Genomic DNA, 26,860 nt, shown 5'->3' on the forward strand with positions numbered 1-26,860 from the left:
GTTTCAAACACAGTGATAGAAGTTCACAAAAAATACAGGATATTTCTGTCACATATGCATTGACCGTCATCAGTAGAAAACACTGTATATTACTGGGATTTTTATCTATTTGAACTTTTATTGATAGTCATGGACACACCGTATGGTCTCATAAAATACAGAGGAAAATATAAATTCAAGGAGTAAAATGGCACTGGAAAGACACACGCAAACCCAAGCGCGACCGCCGAGATGATACTAATAAATATATACTCTTTGGGGATTTTATATTTTCGTGACTTTATCCTCGAACGCTATACTACTACTATGAAGTTGTAGAAGTAGACTACCATTAATCAGTACCATAAATCAGTTGTCAGCGTAACAAAAACTAACAGAAATTAAAAAACATTATAAAAGTTAATGATAGCTTATATGTATATTAAACACAGTTTTGCATAATCTATTGTTCAGATTCATTTATAATATTTAACTGTTAAAATTTTGTTGAAATAAGAATAAAACAAGATAAAAAATCTTATACTCGAATCACAAGTTCCGAAATATATTTATGAGCTACGTTTTTTTTCGTTTTTTTTAATAATATTATTTACATTATTGTAAAAGGTATATTACATTTTTATTTTTTTAATATTATTTAAATAAAGGTTTAAAGCAATCGTTTAATAAATACTGATCGAAAAAAAAATTAGAAAAAGGTAAACTGACCTTGCCATGTGCCTTAGACTCTTCTAGTAATTGATGTCTCTATGTTCTAACGGTCCTCGGAAATGTAGTCCGAAAGTTATATGTCTTCAATGGCTGATCATGTAACACAATATGATTGCGTTTGATCCCAAAGATATAAAATTAAATTTTAAAGGGAGATGTTATAAGTAATGTTTCAAATACCCTTGACTATTAAAAAAAATGTCTTAACAACTATACCGGTATCACAACTGTCTGGGTTACTTTCTAGACACATGATTCGTATGGACCGATTGCAAGGCTTGGCGAGGAATTATCGTCCTTAAAGCAAAAATATGCATAATCACGTTATGTAAAATTACTTATTTACGTTGTAACTTTTATAACGCTGAGTATGATACGATCAAAATTTGCAATACTTCAATAATTGTTTATATTTCGCCCCTTTTAATCTAAAAGAAATGGGCCGAGATTCGGATATCTAGTGCTGTACTCAAGAGCAAAAAATGGTGTCCTATTAATCAGGGAAAAACATTTAATTTTGAGCTTAAGAATCTTTTTTATGTCGTACCAAACATATATCAAATTAGAAATAAAACAACGTGCATCCACTCCTCAGCCACTGGGCATGAGCCCCCCTCCCCTACAAGTATTTACTAATTTGAAATTTTATTTTAAGTATAGGAAGATGAGGCATGTCTTTTTAAACTACTATGTTAGAGGTGTATAAATTGTTAATTTGTAGGGGGGGGGGGCGGGGAATGACAAAAAACATTTCAATAATTTTTATCTTGTTCGTTTATATATTGTGTCATAAAATTATTCAAAAAAAAAATTTTATAAAAGAAATTTATTTCTAAGTATATATCCACAACCATAACAATACAAAAAAAAAGAAACCCACTTGTACGGAAAAAATGAATACGTCTAGTTACCTTTTATAATCCTCTAAATAAAAGAAATTTAATCAACTTTCTAAGCCTAACCCACCCGCGCAGCACTTTATTACGAACTTAGGGGGGGAAACAGGTAACTCAGTTGACCCAAATTGTAGACCAAAGATACTACCCGATGATAATTTATATACTCCCTAGTCAACCTTCACGACGAACCACAATTCCATCTAAAAATAAATAATAATAACCCTATCGACAAGCCCCTTTCCATAAACAAACTTAGTATACCACTCAGAAAGACTGCTCTGGCGTTGAGCACTTCCCCTCCTATCACACTAGGTGTGTATTAAACTCATTTATAACCAAAAATTCGATTTTAATGTTCTCTTATATGATTCTTGCAGTCTCTTTCTGAAGTTCCGGATCGTTTTTATTTTATTATTATAATGTTTTGTACAACAAATTATCGTTTATTAATAATTAAAAAATATTTGAAATATGTTAAAAGGCTAAGACAAAAACGTTTTGTCTGCGTTGTATTTACTGCAAGTGTCGATCCCTATTATCGACCTGATCATAGGGATCGACATGGGATCGACATGATCCCAAACCCAATCTGTGGGACATCCACCTCTTTCACTATGCTCGCTCTTGAAATGTTCAATAAAAGTCTCGCAAGCTGTCTGATGGTCAACGATGTTTTTGTTTGCTCAATGTTAGTATATTACAGTTTAATTATGAAAATATAACTATGTATTTTTTCAAAAAGACAACTTAAACACAATTTCATAAATGTTGAGATATAATCACTTCACCGATACAAGTTTCTACAAAAAGAACCGCAATTGTATTTTTGGTATGAGTCATTACGTCACACACAATGTTTACAAAGACTCTCAAATCGTAATGAAAATGAGGAACTGGTATACATAACTAAATTAATTTAGTAATTGCCTTAGTGAAAAGATCTCATAGTTTTATGTCACATGTGGGTCAGTAGGTCAATCAGTTTGAAATTAAAGATAATGTATATTACAACTAAATTAGACTTAATTATTTGACATCTCATTAATAACGCTTCATGAAATCAAAAGAATTTTGTATTAAAAAACAAATTGAAAAAAAATCAAACCAGTAGCTAACTAGATTGTTTATGCTTGTTTATATTTTCAAGTGTCTTGTTCATTATTAATAATAAAAAAAGTCATAAAAAGAAAATAAAAAAAAAGAAAAACGGTAAAAATTATTTATTAAAATGTAAAATAAAATTCTTATTATATTAAAACCAGTATTTATTTCAATGAAAAAACAACTTACATCAAGTAAACTCAATTTGATACTTATTTAAAAAAAAAAAAAACAGAGACAAACTTGTGAGACATAGTCAAACTTTAGCGTAACTAGCGCGGGGGTGTGGAGGGGACAGCCGCGTTCGTATACTGAATAATTTTTGTTCGTTAAGTTTTAATGTCGCTCCTTACTTTCAGTTTAAAAACTTGTTGTTTTTTATTTAATTTCTGATCGTTTTTTAGTTAATGCAGCTTTTATTTTGGCTCACCGTCATTGAATAAGCAAACAAAATTTGGATAAAAATTTTACTTTTCTTTTGCTAAATGGCTGTCTCTAAATTTGGTTCTGAAGTAATTTACAAATTAACTTACTTAAAAATCTTCTATAGTCGTATATTTTTCTTCTGTCAAAAAAATACAAAGTTTAAGATTTTTACAGACATGATTTTGAAAAATCGTTGCTAGTGTTTTCTGATACACTGACTTTGATTGTGTTATGTTCAATAAAATTATTAATATTTTAGTGGATGTTTCCCCCCTCCGTAAAAAATCAGGTAAATTTTCTCAGGCTCGTAGCCTTTGATGAGTAATACTAAAATTAATAAAATTCATACAGTTAGAATCATCATTATACGTCCATTATTTTGATAAATTTATTGAAACAAAATTTCCTTTTTAAAAATTTTCGATTACTATTGCGCCTCTTGGCTTGTTTTTTTTTTTATTGTTTTTTTTTATTACGGAGTTGTTATTTATCATTTTTTGTTCTCCAATTTTAAAAAAAACAGCAATATCATAAGCTATTAAAAAACAAATTTAATTACACACAAAATTCCAACACCCGGCCTTGAAAATTTTATTTCTAGAAAATTTTTAAGAACTAAAAAAAAAAAAAAACTGTATATTCCAGATCGATTTATTGTCTTGGGGGCGAAAACCATCCTATAATGAAAAATTTATGTTAATTTTAATTTATAATTTTGTTTATTAATGTAAGTTTAAAAAAATTATTTTTTTTAAATTTAATTTCATATCGTTATTTAAATAATGCTTGGAAATCATGCACCCCTTCATAGACCTGTCCCTTACCCCCAAGAAACATCCTCCACGAACATCTTCTCCCGCGTCCCCCCCGCCTCCCCCCCACCCGAAAAAAATTATTACTGAAAATGTCTGTATACTGTCCAAGAGCCACGACACTATGTAAGCACTGGTCCTAGTGAATAACTTGCGTCCCTTCAACTGTGAACTGGGTGGTTTTAAGTTCTATTACAAGACATATTTATTAGTTTTTAAAATACGTTTAACGACATTGCAATCACGCACTTTTTAGTGTTTGATTTTTAGAGAAATATGATAGTGGGAGTGTGCCTCGGTTCAATAAATTTTTTTTGTTACTTATAAAGGTAACACGAACAATTAAGATAAGTTCCAATGATACCTCCAATGATCGTATAGGACCACTGGGTAAATACGATTACCCCTGGGAAAAAAAACAACAAAAAACAAACAAACAAATAAACACGCACCCCGTTATCTTTATTCTGTAAAAAAATGAAAAAGAACACATTTTATTAGAGAGGATATGACAAACTATCCAGGATTGTTCTAAGAGAAGCTGAATATGCTGGGTTTAGTTTCAGGAATTCTATCGACTGTAGATGTTTTCTGTCATAATTAGGATGAAAACCATACCTTAGGTACCTGTCTAATGCCTTCTTTTTTTTCGCATCAAAATTTATTTAATGTCTACAAAGTAAATAAGACATAAAATCTGAGTATTTTGATGATTATATCTTTACAACAAGTACGTTTTTTAGATTGACTTTTTCAATGGATCCGTTTCTATACGGCATGAAATGTATTGGACAATAAAAGATTTAAAAAAATTTATTCGTTAAAAGAAAAAAAACAGAAAACTACATATAAAAAAAATAATAAATTGTAATAAAAAACAATTTATGACAACTACGAAAAAATATTTTTTAGTAGAGAGATTATGTTAGTATCTTAAACAGAAAAGCCACTCTCACCCATGTTTGTATTATCTAAACCCCCAAGAACTACGCGTGGTCTTGCTGATTTGAGTTCCATTTACAATCTACTGGCTCCATCTAAAAAACTTGCCTTTGGAACTCTGTCATAAAAAAAATAAATAATCCACAAACATTAACTGCCAACAAAATTTTGAGTATATATAAAACTTATTTATATGATATAAACTAGGGGGAACCTATTAATGCAACACTGATGTACAAACACGATGAAGTAGTGAATCCCCCAGGGGCACTCTGTAGTTTACTTTAGAGTTAAGACAGTTCCAGTTTGCTCCTTGCTTATACAACGGGCATACATTGTTATAGAATATATACATAGCAGTATTTATTTTTTATATCTAGTGTCGTTACCTATTCAATATAAGATGATAGCACAACAAAATAGTTATCTATTTGGCAGCTCCAAAAGTAACTATGATCGGTCGATTCTGAGCATAACAAATGTGATATTAATGTCAGCCTAAGCACGAGTGTGAATATTACTAAAGCATCTAAAATATAATAGGTAATTGAAAAGGAAAAAGCATAAACACATACACAACCAATATGCACTCCAGCGACAAACAGCTCGATGAAATCAAATTCCACACTAGTTATCTCATGTTTTTCTTTGTTCCTTAAAAGTAGAAAATACATTAACTCAATATTAAATCATCAAATATTAAAAAAATATAAGAAAGTATATTTACTATATAGAGTCTTTAAAACTATTTATATACAGATAATCTTTAAACAGAGACACTCTTACTATGACAAGATTTCAAGAGACCACTGACACCTCTAACAAAGCAATAATAGATTTTACCGTGAAACTAAAAAAGTGGAAAACTATATTCAAAAATAAAATGGTAAAAATAAAATAAACATAAGACTTTTGTGCAAAACTGTTTTATCGGTTATTTCGGCAAAGAAAAGGCTAACAAACTACTCCCATTTCCATGTTTTTTTTTCTTATACAAATGTAATAGCTTTGTTACTCCCGTAGCCACACACTTAAGACGACAGTACGCGAGAGATTTATATCTTCGGGTAGTGTTCTTGAGGATAATACGAATTAGAATAAATTGAACATAAGATGATAAAAAACCAATTGCTACATTGTAACATATAATAAGTTTTGTCATTTATTCACTAAAACATAATTTTGGTAATTTCTCCACTAACTTTTTTGTAGAAATAGACATATTTTACAAGACCTCGCTATTTGAATAAAACAACACTAAGTTTTATAAATAAGACAAAAACTATAATAAATCTTAAATACCTCTACCTAAAAAAGTACTAAATTAGGAAAGGTGTTTCAATAAACTTGTTGTGTTAAGTCAAGCTATCGTACACTTATTTAAATATAAAATTTAAACTTAAAATTCTATTTGTGCTATTTGGAGTATTAGAATTATATAAATTACCTTTTAACGTAGCAGTTATGTTTAAAAGACTTCTTCCAATAAAAATATATTATTTTCGTTAAATATTTATGATAAATTGAAGAAACCAAGCTCATGTCGTTGGTTAACAAAAAGGGGGGGGGGGAATTAAATATAAACTAAAATGGAATAATCTTTAACAATTTTTACATTTTTAAAAACCGGTCTTTCAAAAAGGCCTTTATACAATCCATTAGATTTATAATTCACTTGGATACATTTTAGCTCTGGCTCTATCCTAGATCACCTGATCCTACGTATTACTCCAAGTACAAGCCTCGGACGAGTATCGCACTTACTTTTAAACCCCCACAAACTAATTTTAGGCTAGACACGCCCGGTAGGGTAAACCACGTGGAGAAAAAACCACTTAATAGTTAATATCTTAAATAATAATTAAGTCTATAATAAGTAAATAAAATAAAAAAAAGAACAATTAAAACATTTGATTGTTAATTAAACTTGGATATCATAAAGAAAAAATAAAATCAAAAACAAGCTAAAGATAAGCTAACTAAAACCCAACGGTTTTAATTAATTACTTAATTTAATAAATATAATTTATTTTAAATAAGATTAAAAAGATTCTTTAAAAAATTTGTTAACAATAAAATAAACATGTTCTATAGTAGTTTGCCCTAGTAAGGTGAGGTTGGAAGAAAAAGACGTTCGCTGTCTCGTCATTTTTACTTCTTTTAGTTTTTGTTGTCACAATCTTTCGAAGTATGCTGTAGTCATTGATATTACTTTTATAAGTAAGACCCGATATCTCAATAAAATAGATAAAACTACAATACAACTCAGACTTTCACGGACATCGTAGAAAAAGCATTTAATTTCTTTCAGTTTATGCGTGATCTAGAGATATTACGATTTGGCTAGATTTACATCATCATTAATTATAGATTTTTTTTCTATTAAATTGAACATAAGGTTATAATGTAATTAGGTTATATGTATTTAAAAATCCGTATATCTTAAAAGTTGCTAATTTATAAATAACCTACCTTAAAAAGAGAATAGTACTAATAAACCTATGGTCGCGGGTTTACATTAAGAGATGTACAAAAACTTTAGATAACGTAACTAAGATCAAATTCAAATTTCGTAAATTGTCTTATTGAAGCAATTAGCAAACATTGAGGGACTATTTATTCATTTTAATAACAATACTACAAATTATTTATATTAATTAGTAGTACTTATTAATATTCCATTGAATTAAAATATAATTTGAGCGTTTGTAATTTTTATATCCCTGATCACAAAATCAGAGCTATGGACCACGGGCATGTTCATGAACCTATGGTTCTGGCTGCTTTCGAGGAACAAAAAATTACAAAGTCACTCCTGCTGGACTGTTTGTTCATAAAACTGAAAAGTTTCTTGCTGCCAGCCCAGATGGCACTGTTACTTTTCCTGGAGGAGGAAGAGCGATTCTCGAAGTAAAATGTCCCCTGAGTGGGGTCTGAGGGTAGGCAGACCAAGCTCTGGGAGAGCCTCTTGTCCCCCCCTCCCGCCTCATAGACAACGACAATCCTGTCTTCATTACAATTTACCATCCATTTGACATTTTTATCATTTATGGTTTACAACGAAAATCCTCACATAACATTTAACACATAATCAAAAATAATAAGACCGCGGTTACAGCTAAACCACATGTAAAAAATTATTGTTTATTTATACTATACACTTATATCAGTAGTGTTATGAATTAGATTTGCCTAAAAAATAACTCCTCCCCCACCCAAAGTACAAACTTATTAATAACAATTTAATTGTGATTAATAGGTTCGTTAGGCTTAAAAAAGTCTTTTCGAATTAAACTCCCCGCTTAGTACATCCCGCGACAGTTGACCCTCGAAAAATTATCCCTGCGTCGAGATGTGATGCGTTCATAAAAACAAGCGTGCTTTCACTCGTTCATTAGCAAATGTCAACTTGTGTCACTTGTTTACCCCCAAATTCTTCATTTATCTTGATATCTAAGACCCCTGGAGAGTTCCTTTGTCCTTTGGAAAATTTAAACAAAATATACTATTAAAATCTATAAAACTAAACAATTTGTTTAAAAAACATCTAGAATTGTGAACTACAACAGACAAACAGCACTTAATTAAACAAAAATTATGACATTAAAAAAAAAAATCTAGATAGACTTTAGTAAAAAATAAAATAAAACTTACCGTAAATGGTGTGGTTGGCTTATTAATTATCATATTTCACAATATGCTATATTGTTGACGACTCAGAAATAAATTTTTTACGTATACATAAATTTCTTTTTGAATTAAAAAAAAACTGTTGAAATACCTGAAAGATTCCATTATATAAAATACTGTATCCACAATGAATCCAGAAGAACTATCTGTTTATATAGAGATTAATAAGACTAGCTAAAGACTTATGTAAGTCAAATCACTGGATAGAAAGAACCGGACAAGCACTTATGGAACAGACTGAGTGTATCTTATAGTCTCTTAAACGATCACACACTGAATAACTTCTGTATTATCAAATATTTTACAGGCCTATAGTGTTGTAACCGTGTTAAAAAATTTTATTTAAATTTGACAATTTATAATTTTAAATTTTCTTTTTTTTCTTGTTCAAAGTATACAGTTAAAAAAGCCACGACTATACGACTAATATATTATAATCTACAATATAAAGACATTGAAGTAGTTTAAAACAATTTGTATATATACTTAAAAAACATCATCCCCATTTATTATTAAAAGTAATTTTTCTAAGGCAAATTGGTTGTTTGTTTTTTTTTTTTAGGTTTGTTGGGGGGGGGGGGTTGAGGGTATAGGAATATATATACGTTTTGCATTGAGTATGGTTTGTGGGGGGGGGGTTTGAGGGTAAAGGAATATATTTACATTTTAGCTGAATATAAAGATTGTTTGGTGGTTAGGTTTGTTGGGGGGGTGGGGGTTTGAGGGTATAGGAATATATATATGTTTTCTATAAAGATTGCATGGTTTGGGGGGGGGTTTGAGGGTAAAGGAATATATTTACATTTTAGCTGAATATAAAGATTGTTTGGTGGTTAGGTTTGTTGGGGAGGGGGGGAGGGTTTGAGGGTATAGGAATATATATACGTTTTGCATTGAGTATGGTTTGTGGGGGGGGGTTGAGGGTAAAGGAATATATTTACATTTTAGCTGAATATAAAGATTGTTTGGTGGTTAGGTTTGTTGGGGGGGGGGGGGTTTGAGGGTATAGGAATATATATACGTTTTGCATTGAGTATGGTTTGTGGGGGGGGGGGGTTTGAGGGTAAAGGAATATATTTACATTTTAGCTGAATATAAAGATTGTTTGGTGGTTAGGTTTGTTGGGGGGGGGGGGGTTTGAGGGTATAGGAATATATATACGTTTTGCATTGAGTATGGTTTGTGGGGGGGGGATTTAGCTGGAAATATAGAGGGAAGGAATTTATCGAAAAAAGTATTTCGTTTTGCGAGAATTTGGGGTTGTAAAACAATGGTGGAGGGAGGGGGGATTTAGCTGGAAATATAGAGGGAAGGAATTTATCGAAATGCTATTTCTTTTTGCGAGAATTTGGGATTGTAAAACAATGGTGGAGGGAGGGGGGATTTAGCTGGAAATATAGAGGGAAGGAATTTATCGAAATGGTATTTCTTTTGCGAGAATTTGGGATTGTAAAACAATGGTGGGGGGGGGGGATTTAGGTGGAAATATAGAGGGAAGGAATTTATCGAAATGGTATTTCTTTTTGCGAGAATTTGGGATTGTAAAACAATGGTGGGGGGGGGGGGGTAGAGGAATATATTTACGTTTTAGCTGAATATATTGGAGGATGTCCAAGGAAAATTTGTTTGAAAATAAAAATGCACTTACATTGCTAATTGCGGCTGCCAAGGCCTCAAGCTCATCAATTATGTTAATTGTTTTATCCATTGTCAGGTTGTTTGCACTGTGTCAAACTACTTTCTGATAATTTAATCACAATGCATGTCCGTTATATACGAAATCTCAAGGGTGAATTGTTATGTAACGGGGAAAACCATATGTAACAAGCCCTCTGATTGGTTGAGAAGGAGGATGTATCCGACTCGCTGATTGGCTGAGAAGGAAACACATGATCTAACTGTTTCCCGGGAACTCGTAACATCTGGCTCGAATAACAATAACAAATACTATTTCTGGATCATAACATCCGCCTCGAACAGGAAGGAAGTGTCATTAACTTTGCTTCGAACGACAACAACATTGACCCCATTAACCACGTGTTCTCTCTAATGACTCTGTTCAAAACAACATTGACCTTGGCATTTTGCCTCGGAAACAATAAAAACAACATTGACAGTCGCTGAGGGCGTGCCAAAAACACACCTGGAGAAAGAGGTCATTGACCCCATTACGCAATCATTCTCCCTAATGACTCTATGCCCATATATGGACTCCTGTCCGGAGATATTATGGCATCTCTACTTAAGTTGTAAGGATACAAAAGGTTTGACGTTAAAATTAACCAGATCCAGAAAACCGACTTTTGAGGTGTAGGGTTTCAAGTTTAACTGACACCACCTCTTTTCCCTAAAAGTAACGAGTGTTACGAAAAAGGACATAAAAGCTATTTTTTCCACCAACTACTAAGTAAGTTTTATTTTTAAACCAATTATAAATTAGTTCTTATGACAATCATGACAGGCCATAGTTAATTGCAGTAACAAGAATGAACTAAAAATAGAAGAAAGATAGAATTCCATACATAGGAAGGGGCTGGAACTCTCTAATTAGCTTTAGCTTCAGACTTCTACCTTTAGCCATATATCAGGCTAGTGCTTATTTCAAATTATTTGGCCTTTAATGCCGGTAACTATTCACGATTATAAAAGCCCGGGGCTGTTTGCTATGTGCAATAACAACTGGAAGACTGATAGAATTTATGAAAAAACAGTTTTAAATGTGTGAATAAAGTAAATTAGTAGCCATTAGTTTACTAGGTATAAATTTTATAGAGGAACAAAAAAGGATAAATTCTCTGGTCTATCATTTTTAAAGCTAAATAGTTTTTTGTGCCAAAGGAGACTGTTATAGATTTCTAGAACAAAAAAAATTTGCCTAATGGAAAGGCCTTTGATCATATCGTCATATTGCTACTTCTGCTATTACTATTGAACAAAATCAAAAGGATATAAATGCATCCATGTTGTTAAAATAAGATGGATATAATGTCTTAGGACCAGAATAGAGTATTAAGTTATATTTTTCAGGAAAATTTGAGGCGGTGTCAAATTCAGTCTATACGCTCAATAGTAATCAGTTACTATCACTATCAACTAAATAGTGTTTAATAGTGTTTGTAATAGGGTTTTCTGATACGCTGAATCTGACGGTGTGATTTTCATTAAAATTCTTTCACTTGTAGGGGCCCCTCTTTAAAAAATCGGGTAAATTTTCTCAGGCTCGTAGCCTTTGATGAGTAATACTAAACTTAATAAAATTTATATATTTAGAATCAGCATTATAAACACATTCTTTTGGTACATTTATTGACATCAAAATTCCGTTTTTAAAAGTTTCGATTACTATTGAGCCGTATCGCTTGTCACTATCAACTATCACTATCAGTTACTATCAACTAAATCCAGTTACTCCTTTTCAAAATTTGTGTCCTGAATTTGTTTCAAAAGGATGTAATTGATTAAAAACTGTTGTAAAATTTTGTACAAAGTAGGAGGCCAAAATCAAGATTATTAAAGAGAAAAACCAAAAGACTTATGATATTCTTTTTTTTACCAGTGAAAAAGACTATGTTGATTGAAAATGAGCAGAAAGTAATTTCTAAAACAAGTGCTTTTTAATTGTCGACTAGTTACGTTCGGCCTCAATTAACAGATTTTTGCACCTGATTCTGGAACCTAAACCATATGCAACGGAGTTTTCTGTCGACAGATCTGTAAAAATGTGATTGAAAGCAAGAACTTCATGAATGGAAAGTTGCTTGAGATATACTTTGAGCAATATGAAAGATGAAAAATGAAAGAATGTCTAGGGATTGTTCAAATTCATGTATTAAGGTGTAATATGGTGTATAGAGTCTGTAAGACGAGTAAGCAAAATCAAATTTAGTTATATTTTCATTTATGCAAACCTAATCAAAATGTATGCGAACTTAATCAAAATGGTTTTGCCAGTATGCCATGGTTGATATGGTAGTCGAGATAAACAAAATATTTTTCTTTTATAGCCTATTTTTGATAGTCTGAGCTATTAGGTCACATCACTTATCGCACTAATGTGAACAATTCATTAGTTGTAACAGAGTTTATATATATATATTGCTAAAAAAACACAGGGAATGGGAATTATAGCCCCCTCCACCAACGCCCCACGATCCTTTGTTTTTCTCTGTCTATTTTTACTTCTCAATAGCCCTAGTCTGTTGAACATCTTTGTTTTTATTAACTTCTAAAAAACGGCGTTGGACAAAAATAAAGACACACCATTGGACAAAACACAACTCCAATGGTGTGTTTTTATTTTTATCCAATGCCATTTTTTAGAAGGTAATACTCGAACAAGCAAACATGTTCAACAGACAGGGGCTATTGAGAAGCAAAATTCGACAGAGAAAAACAAAGGATCGTGGAGCCTTGCCGGAGGGGGGGCTATAATTCCCATTCTCCGTCTTTTTAGCAATATATATAAACTCTGTTGCAACTAATGAATTGTTCAGATTAGTGTGGTAAGCGATTTGACCTAATAGCTCAAACTACCAAAAAAAGGCTATAAAATAAAAGTATTTTGTTTATCTTGACTACCATATCAACCATCAGATGCTGGCAAAATCAATTAAACATTCTGATTAGGTTCGCATAAATGAAAATATAACTGAATTTGCTGTTTCTTACCCGTCTTACAGACTCTGTACACCATATTATACCTTACTACACGAATGTGAACAACCCTTAGACATTCTTTTGTTTGTCACCCTTTTATATTGCTCAAAGTGTATCTCAAGCAACTTTCCATTCTTGAAGTTCTTGCTTTCATTCACATTTTAACAGAGATGTTTACAGAAAACTCCGTTGCATATGGTCTAGATTCCGGAATCTGGTGCAAAGGTCTGTTAATCAAGCCCGAAAGTAACTTGTCGACAATTAAAACGCATTTGTTTTAGATATTAGTTTCTGCTCATTTTCAATCAACATAGTCTTTTTCAATCATCAATCACATTGGTAAAAAAAAATATTATAAATCTTTTCACTTTTTCTCTTTGACAATTTCAATTTTGGCCTCCTAATTATACGTTGTAAAAAATTTTACAACAGTTTTTGATAATATGCATCCTTTTGAAAATCTGGACACAAATAATATCTTGATTTAGTTTTACACCGCCTCAAATTTCCTTGAAAAATAAAACTTAATACCATATTTTGTCCTAAGACATTATATCATATCAGTAGAAAGCCCTCATGAGCTCCCACGAGAACACCGTGCTGTCACGTACAAATTTTTTACATAATTTATGCATGTTTTTATTTCTGTTCTTTGTCAATGAGAATGAAAAAACATGATTTTTCTAACTTTTATGGATGTTTTTTTGGACGGTTATGTGTGTTGGTCAATTTGTTTGATGTTTATCATGAATGTGAACAGTAATTCATGACTGTTTTATGTCTTTTGTCAGTGAGAATGGAAAAACAGGAACTTTCTCACATTTATGGATGTTAACAGCAATTTATGTCTGTTTTATGGTTCATTGTCAGTGAGAATGGAAAAACAGGAACTTTCTCACATTTATGGATGTCAACAGCAATTTATGTCTGTTTTATGGTTTTTGTCAGTGAGAATGTACATGCTCGACGCGAATGTTATGAGATTGTTTGGCTAACCTAACCTGAGAAATTGATTTACATAATCGGTGGGGGGATTATTGGTTCACGAAAGGGGAATTAAGAAACAAACATGGCTTCTTTGATCTTTAGGCTAACCTAACCTGAGAACTTGATTTACATAATCGCTAGGGGAATGTATTGATTCACGAAGGGGGAATTAAGAAACATTATGGTTTCTTTAATTTTTAGGTCTGAGCGATAAACGTTCTTTAGGTCAGAGAGAAAAATTAATATTCTATTTTTAAATAGGGCTTCATTGATCTTTAGTGTCAGGAATTAGAAATGACATCACTTGTTATCTTGGAATTATGTGGGAGTCTAAAGAGATAGAAATTCTATTTTTAAATACGCCTTCACTGAGCTTTAAGTCGGAGAGATAAATTGATATTCTAACGAAACCTTAATAGTGTAGCTAGGAAAATTTATGAGATGAAGAGATTAACGTAGGAAAGGGTTTCCTAGAAATTTGAAATGTGACAGCACAGAGATGCCAAAAACAAAAGGAACACGCTGAGATTAGGTTTAGGGATTATTTGGGTGAAACGGTTTTAGACATTTTAGGGAATTATTTCGGCGAAACAGTTAGAGACATTTTAAAAGAAGATTTTAGAAAAGGTTTTAGAAGAGGTTTTGAGTGTGGTCGTTATAGTAAACAAGTTCTATTTGAACAGTGTCGTGAGGTCCTCTACCCCAACCCCAAAGGGCCCCGATCGCCCTATCCCAACCCCAAAGGGCTTCGATCCCCCCACCCCAACCCCGAACGAAGCCCCCAGCTCCCAAAGGTCCCCCGGGCTCCCAAAGGGCCACCCGGCCCTCAAGGGTCCCCCAGACCCCAAAAGGACCCCCAGGCCCCAAAGGCCCCCTCCCCGGCCCTTGGCCCCCAAAGGCCCCCTCTCCCTCCCTCTCCTCCCTCCTCCTCACCTTCCCCTCCATCTCCCCTCCTCCCCCTCCCCTCCTACCCCTCCCCTCCTCCCCCTCCCCTCCCCTTCCCTCCTCCATTTTTTCATATTTTTTTGTGCATTGAGACACAGAACGACCCCCTCCCCCCCGCCCCCCCCTAAAGGGCCCCCGGCGCCCCAAAGGCTCCTGAGCCACCATTTTAATACTTTTTTAAAGCTTTATTATATCTTTTCAGAACAAATTATTATTTTAGGGAATTATTTCGGCGAAACAGTTAAAGACATTTTAAAAGATGATTTTTGAAGAGATTTTAGAAGAGGATTTGAGGGTGAAACTCTGTGGTCGTTATAATACACAAGTTCCATTTGAACAGTGTCGTGAGGTCCTCTATCCCCAACCCCAAAGGGTTCCGATCCCCCTACCCCAACCCCGAAGGAAGCCCCAGGTCCTCAAAGGTCCCCCCATGTTCCCAAAGGACCACCCGGCCCTCAAGGCCCCCCCCCAGACCCTCAAAGGCCCTCCCCGGGCCCCGTCTTTCGTTCATATATGTTGTCTGAAACCTATGATTTGGGGTGTATGGGTTGCTATTTTTGACTTTTCTGAGTTGGATTTCTTAGTCTTTCATTGGTATGTGTTTTCTGAAACCTATGATTTGGGATGGGTGGTTTGCTATTTTTGACTTTTCTGAGCTGGATTTCTTAGCCTTTCATAGGTGTGTGTTGTCAGAAAATTATGATTTGGGATGTGTAGTTTGCTATTTGGACTTTTCAGAGCTAGGATTCTTAGTCTCTCATAGGTGTTTGTTGTCTGAAACTTCTAGTTTGGGATGAGTAGTTTGCTATTTCAGACTTTTATGAGCTAGGCTTTCCTAGTATATCGTAGGTGAATGTTGTCAGAAAATTATGATTTGGGATATGTAAATTACTATTTCAGGTTTTTCTGAGCTAGATTTCTTAGTCCCTCATAGGTGTTTGTTGTCTGAAACCTATAGTTTGGGATGAGTAGTTTGCTATTTTTGACTTTTCTGAGCTAGGTTTCTCAGCCTTTCATAGGTGTGTGTTGTCAGAAACTTATGATTTGGGATATGTAAATTACTATTTTTGACTTTTCTGAGCTAGATTTCTTAGCCTTTCATAGGTGTTTGTTGTCTGAAACCTATAGTTTGGGATGAGTAGTTTGATTTTTGAATTTTCAGAGCTGGATTTCTTATCCTTTCTTAGGTGTGTGTTGACTGAAACTTATGATTTAGGATATGTAAATTTCTATTTTGGACTTTTCTGAGCAAGATTTCTTAGTCTTTCATTGGTGTGTGTTGTCTGAAACCTATGATTTGGGATTTTTAAATTTGCTTTATGGACCTTTAAGAGATAGGATTCTTAGTCCTACATAGGTGTTTGTTGTCTGAAACCTATAGTTTGGGATGAGTAGTTTGCTATTTCAGGCTTTTCTGAGCTAAGGTTTCTTAGTATTTCTTAGGTGTGTGTTGTCTGAAACTTATGACTTGAGGTGTCTAATTTGCTATTTCAGACCTTTCTGAGCTAAGGTATCATAGTATTTCGTAGGTGAATGTTGTCTGAAACTTATGATTTGGGATATGTAAATTACTATTTCGAGCTTTTCTAAGTTAGATTTCTTAGTCTTTCGTTGGTGTGTGTTGACTGAAACCTATGATTTGGGATATAAGGTTCTTAGTCTTTCGTTGGTGTGTGTTGTCTGAAACCTATGATTTGGGATTTGTAGTTTGCTTTTTGGACTTTTCAGAGCTAGGATTCATAGTCCCTAATAGGTGTTTGTTGTCTGAAACCTATAGTTTGGGATGAGTAGTTTGCTATTTCAGGATTTTCTGAGCTAAGGTTTCTTAGTATTTCGTAGGTGTGTGTTGTCTGAAACTTATGATTTGAGGTGTGTACTTTTCTATTTCAGGCTTTTCTGAGCTAAGGTTTCATAGTATTTCTTAGGTGAATGTTGTCTGAAACTTATGATTTGGGATATGTAAATTAATATTTCGGGCTTTTCTAAGCTAGATTTCTTAGTCTTTCGTTGATGTGTGTTGTCTGAAACCAATGATTTGGGATGGGTGGGTTGCTATTTTTGACTTTTCTGAGCTGGATTTCTTAGCCTTTCATAGGTATATGTTGTCTGAAACCTATGATTTGGGATGGTTAATTTGCTATTTTTGACTTTTCTGAGCTAGGTTTCTTAGCCTTTCATAGGCGTATGCTGTCAGAAAATTATGATTTGGGATTTGTAGTTTGCGTTGTAGACTTCAGAGTTAGGATTCCTAGTCCTTCATAGGTGTGTATTGTCTGAAACCTATAGTTTGGGATGAATAGTTTGCTATTTCAGGCTTTTCTGAGCTAAGGTTTCTTAGTATTTCATAGGTGTGTGTTGTCTGAAACTTATGATTTAAGGTATGCAATTTGCTATTTCCGACTTTTCATAACCAGATTTCTTAGTCTTTCGTAGGTATGTGGTGTCTGAAACCTATGATTTGGGATGTGTGGGTTGCTATTTTTTGACTTTTCTGAGCTGGATTTCTTAGCCTTTCGTAGGTGTGTGTTGACTGAAACCTATTATTTGGGAATGAGTGGTTTGCTATTTTTGACTTTTCTGAGCTAGATTTCTTAGCATTTCATAGGTGTGTGCTGTCAGAAAATTATGATTTGGTAGGTGTAGTTTGCATTTTGGAATTATCAGAGCTAAGATTCTTACTCCCTCATAGGTTTTTGTTGTCTGAAACTTCTAGTTTGGGATGAGTAATTGGCTATTTCAGGCTTTTCTGAGCTAAGAGTTCTTAATATTTCGTAGGTGAAGCTTCCACGTCAGTTTTAAGTTCACCAAGACATAAAGAATTTAAAGTTCAGTTCTAAATTTTTCCATAGAAGATAAGAAAAGTTATACTATGATTGTGATTATTTTCTATGAAGATAGAAAGTTTCACTTTAATTCTAAATTTTCTTAAATTCAGTTCCGACTTTTCTCAAGGAGATGAAAAAATTTCAAGTTCGGCTCCAAATATTTTCCACGTCAGTTTTAAGTTTACCAAGACATAAAGAAATTTAAAGTTCAATTCTAAATTTGTCGGTGGAAGATAGAAAAAGTAATATCATACTTGTGAATATTTTCACGGAAGATAAAAGTTCTAGTTCAATTTTAAATTTTCTCAACGAAGTCAAGGAAAGTTCAAGTTCTCTTCTGAATTTTCTCAATGAAAAAGAAATTAGTTATTGATCATTTCTATTTTTCCAAATAATATAAAAATTTTCCACTTTAGTTCAGATCTGTCTCGAAGAGATGAAAAATTTAAAATACTGTTCCAATTTTTTCACAGAAGATAAAAAAGTTCAAGTTCTCTTCTGAATTTTACCAAAGAACACAATTCAATTCTAATTTCTCCAGAGAAAACAAAAATCTTCCACTTCAGTTCTTTATTTCACAAAGACATAAAGAAATTTAGAGTTCAATTCTAAATTTTTCGGTGGAAGATAGAAAAAGTAATACCATACTTGTGAATATTTTCACGGAAGATAAAAAGTTCTAGTACAATTTTAAATTTTCTCAACGAAGTGAAGAAAAGTTCAAGTTCCCTACTGAATTTTACCAAAGAACACAATTCAATTCTAATTTATCCAGAGAAAATAAAAATCTTCCACTTAAGTTCTTTATTTCACAAAGACATAAAGAAATTTGAAGTTCAATTATAAATTTTTCAGTGGAAGATAGAAAAATTAATACCATACTTGTGAATATTGTCCCGGAAGATAAAAAGTTCAGGTTCAATTAAAAATTTTCTCAAAGAAGTGAAGAAGAATTCAAGTTCTCTTCTGAATTTTACCAAAGAACACAATTCAAGTCTAAGGTCACCAGAGAAAATAAAACTCTTCCACTTCAGTTCTATATTTCACAAAGACATAAAGAAATTTAAAGTTCAATTCTAAATTTTTCGGTGGAAGATAGAAAAAGTAATACCATACTTGTGAATATTTTCATGGAGCATAAAAAGTTCTAGTTCAATTTAAAATTTTCTCAACGAAGTGAAGAAAAGTTCAAGTTCTCTACTGAATTTTACCAAAGAACACAATTCAATTCTAATTTCTCCAGAGAAAATAAAAAGCTGCCACTTCAGTTCTTTATTTTACAAAGACATAAAGAAATTTAGAGTTCAATTCTAAATTTTTCGGTGGAAGATAGAAAAAGTAATACCATACTGGTGAATATTTTCCCGGAAGATAAAAGTTCTAGTTCAATTTAAAATTTTCTCAACGAAGTGAAGAAGAATTCAAGTTCTCTTCTGAATTTTACCAAAGAACACAATTCAATTCTAATTTCACCAGAGAAAATCAAATCTTCCACTTAAGTTCTTTATTTCACAAAGACATATAGAAATTTAAAGTCCAATTCTAAATTTTTCGGTGGAAACAGGAAAAAGTAATACCATACTTGAGAATATTTTCCCGGAAGATAAAAAGTTCTAGTTCAATTTAAAATTGTCTCAACGAAGTGAAGAAAAATTCAAGTTCTCTTCTGAATTTTACCAAAGAACACAATTCAATTCTAATTTCACCAGTGAAAATAAAAATCTTCCACTTCAGTTCTATATTTCACAAAGACATAAAGAAATTTAAAGTTCAATTCTAAATTTTTCGGTGGAAGATAGAAAAAGTAATACCATACCTGTGAATATTTTCTCGAAGAGATGAAAAATTTAAAATACTATTCCAAATTTTTCACAGAAGATAAAAAAGTTCAAGTTCTCTTCGGAATTTTACCAAAGAACACAATTCAATTCTAATTTCTCCAGAGAAAATAAAAATCTTCCACTTAAGTTCTTTATTTCACAAAGACATAAAGAAATTTAAAGTTCAATTCTAAATTTTTCGGTGGAAGATAGAAAAAGTAATACCATACTTGTGAATATTTTCCTGGAAGATAAAAAGTTCTAGTTCAATTTACAATTTTCTCAACGAAGTGAAGAAAAGTTCAAGTTCTCTTCTGAATTTTAATAAAGAACACTATTCAATTCTAATTTCACCATAGAAAATAAAAATCTTCCACTTCAGTTCATTATTTCACAAGGACATAAAGAAATTTAAAGCTCAATTCTAAATTTTTCGGTGGAAGATAGAAAAAGTAATATCATACTTGTGAGTATTTTCACGGAAGATAAAAAGTTCTAGTTCAATTTAAAATTTTCTCAACGAAGTGTAGAAAAGTTCAAGTTCTCTTCTGAACTTTACCAAAGAACACACTTCAATTCTAATTTTCTTAAATTCAGTTCCGATTTTTTGCAAAGAGATGAAAAATTTAAAGTTCTCTTCCAAATTTTTCATAGAAGATAGAAAAAGTTATACATTGATTTTGAATCTTCGACATGAAGATAAGGTGCGTCACTTTAATTCTGAGTTTTCTCGAAGAAGTGCAAAATGTTCAAGTTCTCTTCTGAATTTTCTTAAAGAAGATAAAAAATTAGCTCAATTCTGAATTTTACTAATGAAAATGAAAAAAGCTTCCACTTCAGTACTTAATTTCTCAAAGACATAAAAAATTCAAAGTTCTCTTCTAATTTTTCCAAGAAAATAAAAAGGTACCACTTCAGTTCTGATTTTTTCTCAAAGAGATGAAAAATTCAAAGTTCAATTCTAATTTTAAATTAAATTTTAGCTCCTTTGTCTTATGGCTTTACCCCTCAAATTTTTAAATTAGAAAATGATTGACTCGTTCTATTATTAAAGACAATCGTTCAAACTCGTTCATCTAACCTCCAAAACAATGGTTTAGGTTAGGTATAAATAAATATTAATAATTAAATAGAAATATTTCTACATGTTTAAGTTAGGTTAGGTTAGGTTAACTTATCATGAGCGCTCATGATAAGTTAACCTAACCTTTTCTGGCGAGTATGGTTAGGTTAGGTTAGGCTAGATTAAGTTAGGTTAGATTAGGTTAGGTTAAGTTAGGCTAGGTTAGCCTACGTACGCTTCGCATAGGTTATCTTAGGTTAGGTCAGAGACAGGCAAAAAGTTAGGTGCATGATTAGGTTAGGTTAGATTAAGTTAGGTTAGCCTAGGTTAGCCTACGTACGCAAGCGTACGTAGGCTAACCTAGCCTAACCTAACTTAATCTAACCTAACCTAATCATACACCTAACTTTTTGCCTGTCTCTCACCTAACCTAAGCTAACCTAAGTGAAGCGTACGTAGGCTAACCTAACCTAACTTAACCTAACCTGATCTAACCTAACTTAATCTAGCCTAACCTAACCTAACCATACTCGCCAGAAAAGTTTAGGTTAACTTATAATGATCGCTCATGATAATTTAAAATAAACTAAACTAACTTAAAAAAGTAGAAATTATTCTATTTATTTATTAATATTTATTTATACCTCACCTAAACTATTGTTTTGGAGGTTAGATGAACGAGCTTGAACGATTGTCTTTAATAATAGAACGAGTCAATCATTTTCTAATTTAAAAATTTGAGGGGTAAATCCATAAGACAAAGGAGCTAAAATTTAATTTAAAATTAGAATAGAACTTTAAATTTTTCATCTCTTTGAGAAAAAACCAGAACTGAAGTGGAACCTTTTTATTTTCTTGGACAAATTAGAAGAGAACTTTGAATTATTTATGTCTTTGAGAAATTAAGAACTGAAGTGGAAGCTTTTTTCATTTTCATTGGTAAAATTCAGAATTGAGTTAACTTTTTTATCTTCTTTAAGAAAATTCAGAAGAGAACTTGAACATTTTGCACTTCTTCGAGAAAACTCAGAATTAAAGTGACGCACCTTATCTTCATGTCGAAGATTCAAAATCAATGTATAACTTTTTCTATCTTCTATGAAAAATTTGGAAGAGAACTTTAAATTTTTCATCTCTTTGCAAAAAATCGGAACTGAATTTAAGAAAATTAGAATTGAAGTGTGTTCTTTGGTAAAGTTCAGAAGAGAACTTGAACTTTTCTTCACTTCGTTGAGAAAATTTTAAATTGAACTAGAACTTTTTATCTTCCGTGAAAATATTCACAAGTATGGTATTACTTTTTCTATTTTCCACAGAAAAATTTAGAACTGAACTTTAAATTTCTTTATATCCTTGTGAAATAATGAATTGAGGAGGAAGATTTTTTTTTTCTCTGGTGAAATTAGAATTGAATCGTGTTCTTTAGTAAACTTGAGTAGAGAACTTGAAGTTTTCTTCACTTCTTTGAGGAAATTGTAAATTGAACTAGAACTTTTTATCTTCCGAGAAAATATTGACAAGTATAGTATCACTTTTTCTATCTTCCACCGAAAAATTTAGAATTGAACTTTAAATTTCTTTATGTCTATGTGAAATAAAGAACTTAAGTGGAAGATTTTTATTTTCTCTGGAGAAATTAGAATTGAATTGTGTTCTTTGGTAAAATTCCGAAGAGAACTTGAACTTTTTATCTTCTGTGAAAAATTTGGAACAGTATTTTAAATTTTTAATCGCTTCGAGAAAATATTCACAGGTATGGTATTACTTTTCCTATCTTCCACCGAAAAATTTAGAATTGAACTTTAAATTTCTTTATGTCTTTGTGAAATATAGAACTGAAGTGGAAGATTTTTATTTTCACTGGTGAAATTAGAATTGAATTGTGTTCTTTGGTAAAATTCAGAAGAGAACTTGAATTTTTCTTCACTTCGTTGAGAAAATTTTAAATTGAACTAGAACTTTTTATCTTCCTGGAAAATATTCACAAGTATGGTATTACTTTTTCTTGTTTCCACCGAAAAATTTAGAATTGAACTTTAAATTTCTTTATATCTTTGTGAAATAAAGAACTTAAGTGGAAGATTTTGATTTTCTCTGGTGAAATTAGAATTGAATTGTGTTCTTTGGTAAAATTCAGAAGAGAACTTGAATTCTTCTACACTTCGTTGAGAAAATTTTAAATTGAACTAGAACGTTTTATCTTCCGGGAAAATATTCACAAGTATGGTATTACTTTTTCTATCTTCCACCGAAAAATTTAGAATTGAACTCTAAATTTCTTTATGTCTTTGTAAAATAAAGAACTGAAGTGGCAGCTTTTTATTTTCTCTGGAGAAATTAGAATTGAATTGTGTTCTTTGGTAAAATTCAGTAGAGAACTTGAACTTTTCTTCACTTCGTTGAGAAAATTTTAAATTGAACTAGAACTTTTTATCTTCCGGGAAAATATTCACAAGTAGGGTATTACTTTTTCTATCGTCCACCGAAAAATTTAGAATTGAACTTTAAATTTCTTTATGTCTTTCTGAAATAAAGAACTGAAGTGGAAGATTTTTGTTTTCTCTGGAGAAATTAGAATTGAATTGTGTTCTTTGGTAAAATTCAGAAGAGAACTTGAATTTTTCTTCACTTCGTTGAGAAAATTTTTAATTGAACCAGAACTTTTTATATTCCGGGAAAATATTCACAAGTATGGTATTACTTTTTCTATCTTCCACTGAAAAATTTAGAATTGAACTTCAAAATTCTTTATGTCTTTGTGAAATAAAGAACTGAAGTGGAAGATTTTTATTTTCTCTGGATAAATTAGAATTGAATTGTGTTCTTTGGTAAAATTCAGTAGAAAACTTGAACTTTTCTTTACTTCGTTGAGAAATTTTAAAATTGAACTAGAACTTTATATCTTCCGTGAAAATATTCACAAGTATGGTATTACTTTTTCTATCTTCCACCGAAAAATTTCGAATTGAACTTTAAATTTCTTTATGTCCTTGTGAAATAAAGAACTAAAGTGGAAGATTTATGTTTTCTCTGGAGAAATTAGAATTGAATTGTGTTCTTTGGTAAAATTCCGAAGAGAACTTGAACTTTCTTATCTTCTGTGAAAAATTTGGAACAGTAATTAAAATTTTTCATCTCTTCGAGACAGATCTGAACTAAAGTGGAAAATTTTTATATTAGTTGGAAAAATAGAAATGATCAATGACTAATTTCTTTTTCATTGAGAAAATTCAGAAGAGAACTTGAACTTTCCTTGACTTCGTTGAGAAAATTTTAAATTGAACTAGAACTTTTTATCTTCCGTGAAAATATTCACAAGTATGGTATTACTTTTTCTATCTTCCACCGAAAAATTTAGAATTGAACTCTAAATTTCCTTATGTCTTGGTAAACTTAAAACTGACGTGGAAAATATTTGGAGCCGAACTTGAAATTTTTTCATCTCTGAGAAAAGTCAGAACTGAATTTCAGAAAATTTAGAATTAAAGTGAAACTTTCTATCTTCATAGAAAATAATCACAATCATAGTATAACTTTTCCTATCTTCTATGGAAAAATTCTGAACTGAACTTTAAATTTTTTATGTCTTGGTGAACTTAAAACTGACGTGGAAGCTTCACCTACGAAATACTAAGAAACCTTAGCTCAGAAAAGCCTGAAATAGCCAACTACTCATCCCAAACTAGAAGTTTCAGACAACAAAAACCTATGAGGGACTAAGAATCCTAGCTCTGAAAAGTCCAAAAAGCAAACTACACCTCCCAAATCATAATTTTCTGAAAGCACACACCTATGAAATGCTAAGAAATCTAGCTGAGAATAGTCAAAAATAGCAAACCACTCATTCCCAAATCATAGGTTTCAGTCAACACACACCTGCGAAAGGCTAAGAAATCCAGCTCAGAAAAGTCAAAAAATAGCAACCCACACATCCCAAATCATAGGTTTCAGACACCACACACCTACGAAAGACTAAGAAATCTGGTTATGAAAAGTCGGAAATAGCAAATTGCATACCTTAAATCATAAGTTTCAGACAACACACACCAATGAAATACTAAGAAACCTTAGCTCAGAAAAGCCTGAAAAAGCAAACTATTCATCCCAAACTATAGGTTTCAGACAACAAACACCTATGAGGGACTAAGAATCCTAGCTCTGAAAAGTCTAAAAAGCAAACTACAAATCCCAAATCATAATTTTCTGACAGCACACACCTATGAAAGGCTAAGAAACCTTGCTCAGAAAAGTCAAAAATAGCAAATTAACCATTCCCAAATCATAGGTTTCTGACAACACATACCTATGAAACGCTAAGAAATCCAGCTCAGAAAAGTCAAAAATAGCAACCCACCCATCCCAAATCATTGGTTTCAGACAACACACATCAACGAAAGACTAAGAAATCTAGCTTAGAAAAGCCCGAAATAGTAATTTACATATCCCAAATCATAAGTTTCAGACAACATTCGCCTACGAAGTACTATGAAACCTTAGCTCAGAAAAGCCTGAAATAGAAAATTACACACCTCAAATCATAAGTTTCAGACAACACACACCTACGAAATACTAAGAAACATTAGACCAGAGAAGCCTGAAATAGCAAACTACTCATCCCAAACTATAGGTTTCAGACAACAAACACCTATGGGGGACTATGAATCCTAGCTCTGAAAAGTCCAAAAAGTAAACTACAAATCCCAAATCATAGGTTTCAGTCAACACACACCAACGAAAGACTAAGAACCTTATATCCCAAATCATAGGTTTCAGTCAACACACACCAACGAAAGACTAAGAAATCTAACTTAGAAAAGCTCGAAATAGTAATTTACATATCCCAAATCATAAGTTTCAGACAACATTCACCTACGAAATACTATGAAACCTTAGCTCAGAAAGGTCTGAAATAGCAAATTAGACACCTCAAGTCATAAGTTTCAGACAACACACACCTACGAAATACTAAGAAACCTTAGCTCAGAAAAGCCTGAAATAGCAAACTACTCATCCCAAACTATAGGTTTCAGACAACAAATACCTATGAGGGACTAAGAATCCTAGCTCAGTCATGATTCTTTCCCCGAACGAGTAACACCTTAGGCGCTCCGTGCCTGCGGTAGTTTTGGCTGAAGAGTGAAATAGCTTGTGAGATTAATGTTTTGAATTGATGAAAGAAAATTTTTTGGTGTGTGATTATTGCTTTGAACTGAAGAATTGCATGGAGTAAAAGAGGATTGGATTTTAGTCATTATAAACAGAGCCTTTGGTTACCGACGTTGGAAAAGGTGTTTGCCGTGCCAAACGGCTAAAAGCACTGCACGCTAGCAACATCGTGGATAAGCAATCGTTGCCGGCTGAGGTAAGACAATTTTGTCCATTTTTTAATTGCTGCTTATTCATGGGGTGAAATAAAAGAAACCGTAAAGAAGTCTCATTCGAAGAGGATCAAAATGATTATTCGTCATCTTCACCTAAGGATGGAGAGACTTTGTCAATTTCGACGCTGGCTCGGAGCTTTTCTGAAATTCTAACTATAGTGAAAGACAATGGAAAAAAGCTTGACGGTATCACGGACCAGTTCAAATCTCTGGAAACCCGAGTCAAATCGCTTGAGGAAGCGCTATCTGGCCAATCGCAGCAATTTTCGACAATCCAGACCCATGTGGCGGCTACTGAGAATGAAATAATAAATGTAAAATCACAGATTAGTGTTGTTACAGCTGAGTCAGTGTTTCTCCGTGAAGAAAATAATCAGTTGAAAAATGAGTTAATGCATTGCGAGTATAGAATGAATGAGAAAAATATAGTGGTTTGGAATGTACCTTGCAATGATAAAGAGGAAGCTAAAGTGATTTTCAAAACTGTTTGTGAAGAAGGACTAGGTGTAAACGAGACCCCAGAATTTGCTGTTACAGACGTAAAAAAAGAGCGTAGATATTTTAAAGTTACTGTTCGGTATAAAGAATAAAAAATAACGATT

Source organism: Artemia sp. Qi Xiang Cuo, chromosome 9, assembly GCF_049724085.1.
Source record: "Artemia sp. Qi Xiang Cuo chromosome 9, ASM4972408v1, whole genome shotgun sequence".
In the NCBI taxonomy this organism is placed as follows: Eukaryota; Metazoa; Arthropoda; class Branchiopoda; order Anostraca; family Artemiidae; genus Artemia; species Artemia sp. Qi Xiang Cuo.